General features: G+C 42.0%; 1 long non-coding RNA gene across 1 annotated transcript; it reads left to right on the plus strand.

Moving 5' to 3' along the window:
- The first annotated feature begins 198 nt into the window (after positions 1 to 198).
- LOC111824724 lies at positions 199 to 9,979 on the plus strand. The gene is made up of 3 exons (XR_002827807.1): positions 199 to 324; positions 663 to 787; positions 9,830 to 9,979. It is a non-coding gene; the product is annotated as an uncharacterized LOC111824724 (long non-coding RNA).
- The last annotated feature ends 673 nt before the right edge of the window (positions 9,980 to 10,652 follow it).

Raw genomic sequence — 10,652 nt, forward strand, 5'->3', positions numbered from 1 at the left:
AGTCCCAATACCCCAAGGTGGCGAGTGTCAGTCAATGAATGCATACATCGTACAGCAAAGCCCCTCTTCCTCTCTCTCTCTCTCTCTCTCTCTCTCTCTCTCTCTCTCTCTCTCTCTCATTAATGAAAAGATATATTTTTAAAGAGTTGTTGGCCAGGACCCCACCTGCCAACTGCAAGGATTGAAGGGGACGCAGGAGGGGAACCCCTAGGCCAGAAATGCTGTGCAGCTTGCCCCGCACCCGCCCCTCCTCACTGTCACTCCATCCTCAACCCAGGCCGCCCTGGCACTCAGCCCCACCGCGCACCATCCTGAAGTTCACCGGTAAAGACACACCCCCCCAGCCGGGCCTCAGTGGGAGGTGACTTGTGGGTGCAAGGAGGGGGTCTCACCAGGCCAGGGGGAGGGGGGCTCACCAGGCCAGGGAAGGCCAGGGAAGGCCAGGGAGGAGCCATTGCAGGCACTGTGTGGGGGTGAGGAAGGAGAGATGCCGCCCATGGTGGCAGAGACAGAGACCTACGCACACACATTAAACGAGGAAGACAAGCATGTTTGGAGGAGACCCACGCGGGGACATTTCAGCCACCTGATTAGCTCTTTCCGGGATATTTGGGAGGAACTTCACTTTCCAAAGTTCTCTTAACACATGTTGCCTCATTCAGATCCTACAACGGTCGCTGAGACTGGGGTGCAACTACCTTACTGATGGGGAATCAGACCAGAGGGTGTCCTCCCAGGTCACACGCTGAAGAGCTGTAACTCATCTCACCCTACATGCCGCCTCCAAGTGAGTTTTTAAAATAAACCGTTAACTTTAGAATTGTTTGAGATTTGCAGAAAGGTTGCAAAGATAGTTGGCCGAATGAATCACATTAATGCACAACCAACTAACCGATGTTGGTGCGTTCTTAGTACCTAAGGCACACGCTTCGTTTGCATTTCCTCATGGTTCACCCAGGGTCCCTCCTCTGTCCAGGACCCGCTCCGCAGACGCCTCACATCCGCCATGTCTCCGTGGGCTCCCCGGGCCGGCTTTCCTTTCTGGTGACCTTGGTAGTTTGGAGGAGAACTAGTCAGGTGTTTTGGAGAATATCCCTTAATTTGGGTTTCTCTGATGTTTTTCTCGCGATTCGATTGGGTTATGGGTTTGGAGGAGTGAGACCACAGAGGTGAAGTTCCGTTTCGTCATGTCATATCCAGGGAGCATGCTGTTGCCATGACTTGTCCCTGAGGGTGTAGACCTTGACCTCCTGGTGAGCTTGTGTTCCTCAGCGCTTTCCGCTGTGCTGACGCCCAGCCTGTCCCCTGGCCCTTGGGCAGGGCCACACGCTCACCCCGCACAGAAGGTGAGGTCATGCTCCGCCTTCCTCAGGGAGCATTATCCACACAAGTTAGTTTGAATCCCTCTGTAAGATAGATTCCAAAAGGCTTTTCAATTCATGTTTCTATTTTCTTAGAGTGAAGATACGGAATATAATATAAGTGCAGGGTGTCCCCCAAAACGTAAGCACCCTTTCAATTCATTCCTTGTTCCAGTGGGTTACATCTGAAAAGAAAGAAACACCAATTGAGCTGTCAGCTGTTGGAGTGTGCATATTTCTGGGACACCCTGTATTTAACAGCTTTATTGCTATTTAATTCAACACCATATTATTCACCCATTTAAGTGTAGAGCTTAAAGCTTTTTAGTTTTGTGTGCGACCATGAACATGTTGGGCCTCCCTGAGAGAAGCCTCCTACCCATTAGCAGTCACTCCCCCCCCCCCACCCCCAGGCCCTTCCTCAGCGTCCTGACTCTCCTAGTGTTTCATGTGAATGGAATCCACAGTGTGAAGTCCTGTGTGACTGGATTTTCTCACTCTGCGTGATGTTTACAGGACATACCCATGTTGTAGCGTGTGCCAGAGCTTCACTCCTTTTAAAAACATTTAATGTTGACAGTATTGCATTGTGAGAATGGGAACTGACATCCCTCATTTTCCCCTCCTACCCCCCTTGCACCCCACCTCTGCCCCCACCCCAGGCCTTCACCACACTACTGTCTGTGTCCGTGGACTGTGCATATAAGCTCTTTGGTTAATCTCTTCCCTCCTCTCTCCCGCTTCCCCTCTGAGGCCTGTCAGTCTGTTCCATGCATCCTTTTTGTTCGTTATATACTTTTGTTCATTACATTCCACATATAAGTGAGATCATGTGATACCTGTCTTTCCCCGACTGGCTTATTTCGCTTAGCATGATACTCACCAGGTCCCTCCATGCTGTGGCAAAGGAGGTGCCCCTTCTTTTTTACAGCCACATCGTATTCCATGGTGTAGATGTACCACAGCTTTTTTACCCGCTCATCTACTGATGGGCACTTGAGCTGTTTCCAAATCTTTCCTATCCTATATAATAAAAGTGTAATATGCTAAGTGTCCGACCTATTGGTCAACTGTTCCATTGACCGCTCGACCAGTCACTATGATGCACACTGACCACCAGGGGGCAGACACTCAGACCAGTAGGTTAGCTTGCTGCTGGGGTCCGGCTGATCCGGACGGGGTGAGAAGGCGGGACACACCCTGGAGCCCTCCCACAGTCCCTCCCCTGCCGGCCGGCCCTCATCGGCCCCAATCGCCGGCCAGGCTGAGGGACCCCACCTGTGCATGATCATGCACCGGTTTTCTAGTTGTAAATAAAGCTGCTAAATGGTTCAATATTCTGATTGGTGTTTTGGAGACTGGATTCCAAGAAGTGGGATCAATAGGTCAAATGGCAGTTCCATTTTAAAAAATATTTGTTAATCCTCACAGAGCATAATTTTTCCATTGCTTTTTTAGAGAGAGTGGAAGGGAGTGGAGAGACAGAGAGAGAGAAACATCGATGTGAAAGAGACACATCAATTGGTTGTCTCCCTCATGCTCCTCAATTGGGGCTGAGGATTGAGCCTGCAACTGAGTCACGGGCTCAGACAGGAATCAAACCCCAAACCCTTTCAGTCCATGGGCCAACACTCTAACCACTGAGCTAAATCAGCTAGGGCCCATTTTTTAATTTTTTGAGGAAACTCTATATTTCCCACAGTGGCTGCACCAGTCTGCATTCCCACCAGCAGTGCACGAGGGTTCCTTTTTCTCCACATCCTCACCAGCACTTGTCGTTTGTTGATTTGTTGATGATAGCCATTCTGACAAGTGTGAGGTGGTACCTCATCATCATTTTGATTTGCATCTCTCAGATGATTACTGACTTTGAGCATGTTTTCATGTGTCTCTTGGCTTTCTGAGTGTCCTCTTTCGAAAAGTGCCTATTTAGGTCCTTTGTCCATTTTTTGATTGGGTTGTTTATCTTCCTTTTGTTAAGTTGTATGAATTCCTTGTAAATGTTGGAGATTAAACCCTTATCGGTGATAACATTGGCAAATATGTTCTCCCATGCAGTGGGCTTTCTTGTTGTTTTGTTGACGGTTTCTTTGGCTGTAGAAGCTTTTTATTTTGATGTAGTCCCATTTGTTTATTTTCTCCTTAGTTTCCATTGCCCTAGGACAGCGGTTCTCAACCTGTGGGTCGCGACCCCTTTGGCGGTCAAATGACCCTTTCACAGGAGTCGCCTAAGACCAGCCTGCATATCAGATATTTACATTATGATTCATAACAGTAGCAACATTACAGTTATGAAGTAGCAACGAAAATAATTTTATGGTTGGGTCACAACATGAGGAACTGTATTTAAAGGGCCAGAAGGTTGAGAACCACTGCCCTAGGAGCTGTGTCGGCAAAGATATTGCTATGACAAATGTCTGCTATTTTGTTGCCTATGGCTTCTTCTAAGATTTTTTATGGTTTCCTGTCTTACGTTTAAGTCCTTTATCCACTTTGAGTTTATTTTTGCGTATGGTGTAAGTTGGTGGTCTAGTTTCATTTTTTTGCATGTATCCTTCCAATTTTTCCAACACCATTTATTGAAGAGACTGTCTTGACTCCATTGTATGTTCTTGCCTCCTTTGTCAAATATTAATTGAGCATAATGGCTTAGGTTGATTTCTGGGTTCTCTGTTCTGTTCCACTGGTCTCTATGTATGTTCTTGTGCCAGTACCAGGCAGTTTTGAAAACAGTGGCTTTGTAGTATAGCTTGATACCTGGTATTATGATCCCTCCAACTTTGTTCTTCTTTCTCAGGATTGCTGCAGCTATTCGGGATCTTTTTTTTATTCCAGATGAATTTTTGGAGAGTTTGTTCTAGGTCTTTGAAGTATGATGTTGGTATTTTAATGGGGATTGCATTGAATTTATAGATTGCTTTAGGTAGTATGGACATTTTAATGATGTTGATTCTACCAATCCATGAACATGTATATTTTTCCATTTGTTCGTCTTCCTCTATCTCTTTTTTCAGTGTCCTATAATTTTCTGAGTACAGGTCCTATACCTCCTTGGTGAAATTTATTCCTAGGTATCTTAATTTTTTTGTTGCAGTGGTAACTAGGATTTTTTTTAAGTTTCTCTTTCTGTGAGTTCATTATTGGTGTATAAAAAAGCCATGGATTTTTTTTTAATATATTTTTATTGATTTTTTTTTTTTTACAGAGAGGAAGGGACAGAGATAGAGAGTTAGAAACATCGATGAGAGAGAAACATCGATCAGCTGCCTCCTGCACATCTCCCACTGGGGATGTGCCCGCAACCCAGGTACATGCCCTTGACCGGAATCGAACCCGGGACCTTTCAGTCCGCAGGCCAACGCTCTATCCACTGAGCCAAACCGGTTCTGGCAACCATGGATTTCTGGGTGTTAATTTTGTATCCTGCTACATTGTCAAATTCATTGATTAATTCTAATAGTTTTTTTGATGGAGTTTTTAGGGTTTTCTATGTACAATATCATGTCATCTGCGAATAATGACAATTTTACTTCTTTTCCAATTTGGATGCCTTTTATTTCTTCTTCTTGTCTGATCACTGTGGCTAGTACTTCCAGTACTATGTCGAACAGGAGTGGTGAGAGTGGGCATCCCTGACTTGTTCCTGTTCTTAGGGGAAATGGTTTTAGTTTTTGCCCATTGAGTATGATGTTGGTTATAGGTTTGTCATATATGGCTTTTATTATGTTGAGGTATGATCCTTCTATTCCCACCTTGCTGAGAGTTTTTATCAAGAAAAGGTGTTGGATTTTGCTAAATGTTTTTTTTTCTGCATCAATTGATATAATTATATGGTTTTTATCTCTCAATTTGTTTATGTGATGTATCACATTTATTGATTTGTGGATATTGTACCATCCTTGCATCTCTGGAATAAATCCTACTTGGTCATGGTGTATGATCTTTCTAATGTAATGCTGGATCTGATTTGCTAGAATTTTGTTGCGAATTTTGGCATTTATGTTCATGAGGGATATTGACCTGTAATTCTCTTTCTTTGTATTGTCTTTATCTGGTTTTGGGATTAGGGTAATGCTGGCTTCATTCCTCTTGAATTTTTCGGAATAATCTGAGGATAAGTTTTAGTTTTTCTTTGAATGTTTGATAAGACTCCCCTGTGAAGCCGTCTGGTCCAGGGCTTTTGTTTGTTGGAAGTTTTTTGATTATTGCTTCAATTTCCTCCATAGTTATTGGCCTATTCAGATTTTTTGATCCTTCCTGATTGAGTTTTGGAAAATCATATTTTTCTAGGAATATGTCTATTTCTTCCAGGTTGACCAATTTTTTGGAATAGAGTTGCTCATAGTTTTTTTTTTTTATGATTCTTTGTATTTCTGTGGGGTCTGTTGTTATTTTGCCTCTTTCATTTCTGATTTTGTTTATTTGGGTCCTCTCTCTTTGCTTCTTGGTGAGCCTGGCTAGAGGTTTATCAATCTTGTTTATCCTTTCAAAGAACCAGCTCTTGGTTTTGTTGATTTTAAAAAAAAATCTCTATGTCATTTATTTCTGCCCTGATCTTTATTATTTCCTTCCTTCTGCACACTCTGGGCTTTTTTGTTGCTCTCTTTCTAATTCTTCAAGTTGCAGAGTTAGATGGTTTATTACCAGTTTTTCTTGTTTTTTGAGGTAAGATTGTAGAGCTATGAACTTTCCTCTCAGGACTGTTTTCACCGTGTCCCATAGATTTTGGATAGTTGTGTTTTCATTGTCATTTGTTTCCAGGATTTTTAAAAATTTCTTCTTTGATCTCTTTGGTAACACAATCGTTGTTTAATAGCATGCTATTTAGCCTCCAAGTGTTTGAATTTTTGTGATTGTTTTTATTGTAGTTTATTCCTAATTTTATGCCATTGTGATCTTGAGAAGATGCTTGATATGATTTTAATCTTCTTGAATTTGGAGAGATTTTGCCTATATCCCAATATGTGGTCTATTTTTGAAAATGTCCCATGTGCACTTGAGAAGAATGTATATTCTGTAGCTTTGGGGTGAAATATTCTGAAGATGTCAATTAAGTCCATCTGATCTAGTGAGTCGTTTAGGATTGCTGTTTCTTTGCTGATTTTTTTTTTAAAAATATATTTTTATTGGTTTTTTTTTTACAGAGAGGAAGGGAGAGTAATAGAGAGTTAGAAACATCGATGAGAGAGAAACATCGACCAGCTGCCTCCTGCACACCTCCTACTGGGGATGTGCCCGCAACCAAGGTACATGCCCTTGACCAGAATCGAACCTGGGACCTTTCAGTCCGCAGGCCGACGCTCTATCCACTGAGCCAAACTGGTTTGGCACTTTGCTGATTTTTTTGTCTGGAAGATCTATCCAGTGATGTTAGTGGGGTGTTAAAGTCCCCTATTGAGACTGTATTGCAGTCACTTTCTCCTTTAAAATGCAACAAGAGTTTTTAAAAATATATATTTAGGTGCCACTATATTGGGTACATATATGCTGACAAGGGTTATATTTTTTTTGTTGAATTGATTCCTTTAATATTATGTAGTGACCTTCTTAGTCTCTTTTATGGTCTTCATTTTGAAGTCTATTTTGTCAGATATGAGAATTGCTACCTCAGCTTTTTTTCATTTTCCATTGCATGGATTATTTTTTCCATATCTTCACTTTCGGCCTGTGTGAATATTTTGTTCTGAGTGGGTCTCTTTTAATATGAGTCATATTTTCCTATCCATTCAGCTACCCTATGTCTTTTGATTGGAGCATTTAATCCATTTACTTTGAAGGTTATTATTGATAGGTACTTATTTATTGCCACTTTTTTCTTTATACCTAAGCTTCTCTCTCTCTCTCTCTCTCTCTCTCTCTCTCTCTCTCTCTCTCTCTCCTCTCTCCTTCTTATAGCAGTCCCTTTAACATTTATTGCAATGCTGGTTTGGTGGTAATGTTTTCCTTTAGGCTTTTTTTTTTTTTAAACTGGATGCTCTTTATTTCGCCTTCAATTTTAAAATTATTTAAAATCTAGCCTTGCTGGATAGAGTAGTTTTGGGTTCAGGTCCTTGCTTTTCATTACTTTGAATACTTCATGCCAATCGCTTCTAGCCTGAAATGTTTCTGTTGAGAAATCAGCTGACAATCTAATGGGAACTCCCATGTAGGTAACTTTCTGCCTCTCTCTTGCTGCCTTTAAGATTCTTTTTTGTCTTCAACATTTGTCATTTTAATTATGATGTGTCTTGGTGTGGGCTTCTTTGTGTTCATCTTGATTGGGACTCTCCTTGCTTCCTGAACTTTTGTGTCTTTTTCTTTCACCAGGTTGGGGAAGTTTTCTGTCATTATTTCTTCAAACAGGTTCTCTAGCCCTTGCTCACTTTCTCTCTTTCTGGGACCCCCACAATGTGGATGTTGTTGTGTTTCATGTTGTCTCAAAGTTCCCTTAAACTATCCTCCTGCTTTTGAATTCTTTTATCTTTTTGCTGATCTAATTGGGTGCTTTTTCTACCTTGTCTTCCAAGTCACTGATTTGATCCTCTGCTTCATTCAATCTACTTTTAATTCTTTCCAGTGTATTCTTTTTTAAAAATCTATTTTTATTGAGTTGGCTAACGTGGATGTGAGACCTGCTGGTGGGCAGTGGAGCCGGAGCTGCGCTGTCCTGGTGAGTTGGGGCCGTGCTCTGCTTGCGGGGGCTCGGCGTGCTCTACCACCTCTACTCAGGCTTCCTGGCCTGCCGGTCAGCCTCTTTGGCCAACAGCGGCACCGTGGACCTGCGCGAGATGCTGGCCGCCGTCACCATTTTCACACAACATCATGAATTTTCACTGTTAGTACTTTCATGTAAAATTGGGCTGAAGAAAAGATGCTTTCCTATAGATGTTTAATATTACTTTATACTTATATCACATTGAAAACAAAGTATCTTGGATTTTAACCCCTAATTCAGATGGAAAGCACATGAAGCCACATGTTCGTTAATATGCAACAAATATTCTATTTATCTGTTCCTGAATATTTCTTATGGATTAAATAGAAAAAGCCTAAGTTGTTTTTTTCTTTGAAATTTTAATAACAGGTTCGCCAGCAGGTAGAGAATATAGATTCGTGGTGTTTGCTTGTAATTACTTTGTGCGTGTGCGTGTGTGTTTGTACCAGGGGTTCAGCTTTCCGGGCGTCTTGCCGTTGGTTTTCATTTGCCCTGTAGACAGTGCATGATTTCATTCGTTCCCTCTTGACCAACATGTTAGTCTTATGAGTAAGGTTTGGATTAAGATTTCAGGGTTAGCACTAGCATTTTAGTATATTTTCTCATTAGGAACAAAATATGCTATAAGATACTGCAAAAATGTAAATGATTCTATTATTAATTGAAAGTTATTTGACATTATATGAATTGAGCTAGCTTTCATTCTTTTCAAAAGCTTTGTTTAAGTACTTTTTAAAAAAATTTGCCAGGTTTGTACTAGTATATAGGGATTCTCTCACTGAGAATGAGTTATGGTTGCTCTTACCATTAATAAGTGGATCTAACCTAACCAAACTCTCAAAGTAGTAAATTTTGAGATATTTTATGGTTGTCCTTCAGATTAAAATAATGAAGATTGAAGTTAATAGTTGAAGCATTATTCTTCTATTCAGCATGCGAACTCTGGCTGGAAGAGAGGTTGTGGCATATTCACTGTATCACTAATTGGAACCTTGCTTTGTGAAATATTGGGATGTCTGATTTCTCTCACTGTGATGTCTGAAAACTTTATGTATGCAAACAATACCCATATTTCACATGAAAAATATTTTTATTGATTCCATATAGGAAGGGAGAGAGAGATAGAAACATCAATGATAAGAGAGAATCATTGATCAGCTGCCTCCTGCATGCCCCACACTGGGGATTGAGCCTGCAACCCAGGCATATGCTCTGACTGGGAATTGAACCGTGACTCCTGGTTCATAGGTTGATGCTTAACCACTGAGCTACACCAGCCTAGCCCTTCTACTGTATTCTTGATGTCGGATATGGTATTCATTTTCTTCTGGTTCTTGTTCATAATTTCAATTTCCTTTTTTTTTCTATTTCCTTTTTTATGCTGTTGTAGTTCCCACTTAGTTCCTTGTAATCCTCACTAACTTCCTTGAGCATCCTTATAACCATTACTTTGAACTCTATACCTAATAAATTGTTTGCCTCTGTTTCATTTTTTTCCCTGGAGATTCTTCCTTTTCTTTCATTTGGGGGTTGTTCTTTGTCTCCCCGTTTTAGCTGTCCCTTTGTATTTGTCTCTATGTATCAGATAGAACTGCTATGCCTCCCAGTCTTCGGGGGGTGCCTTATGGAGTAAGTGTCCTGTGGGACCCAGAGGTGCAGTCTCTATGATCTGATCTGGATGACCTAGAGGTGCACCTCGAGGGGTATGTGGCGCTCCTGTTGTAACTGGGTCTTGACTGTCGCTGTCCCACTCATGGTGTGTATCTCTCCGCAGGTGGCTGGCTGTGCGGCTCCACCCCCACCACAGTGTGTGAGCTGTTGTGCAGGTGCTGACAGAGCAATACAACTAAACAAGAAACAAAACAAAAGCATACAATGATCCCTACAACAACCACACAAACAACTACAAAACAGAAGAGAATTAGGAAAGGGAAAAGAAAGCAAGAATAATAAAAGTAAAGAAAAGAAAAGAAAAGAAAAGAATACAAGAAGAAAAAGGGGGGAGGAAAAGAGAACCTGAGAGGGAAGATGGGAGAGAAAAATTAAGAATAAAGAATAGGAAAAGGAACTGGTATGAAAGAAAGGAGAAAGGAAAACAATTCTGAAAAGGGGAAAAGAAGAAAAAGAAGACAGAAAAAAATTAAGAAAAGGAAAAAAGAAAGGAGACAGAAAAAATACAGTAAGAAAAGGAAAGAAAAGTAAGAAATATGAAAGAAAAAAAGAGAGACAAAATAATAGTGCAATAGAAAAGGGAGAATAAAGAAATAGAACGCAAACCAGCCACGCGGCGTTTGTCTTGGCAGAGTTCAGTGCCTCCTGGGAGCGCCCTGGGCCGTGCTCCGACGCTGACGGAGGAGGACTGTGTTCGAGGTCGTTTCTGGGCCTCCCTGGGGTACTTTGGTGCTAGTGACCGTCAGACACCGTCCACATTGGGCTCTTGGCAACCTGTTCGAAACTCCAAGCAACCCAGTCTGTGGCTGCCTCCACCGGGCGTGGCTGTGCCCAGGAGGGGCCAAGCTGTGCTCAGGATCAACTTGTCAGCAGCAGGGGGCCCAGAGGTGGGTCAGCAATCAGCCCAGGGCACCTGTCTCCCCTCC

This window comes from Myotis lucifugus, unplaced genomic scaffold (assembly GCF_000147115.1).
Source record: "Myotis lucifugus unplaced genomic scaffold, Myoluc2.0 scaffold_4950, whole genome shotgun sequence".
Lineage (NCBI taxonomy): Eukaryota > Metazoa > Chordata > Mammalia > Chiroptera > Vespertilionidae > Myotis > Myotis lucifugus.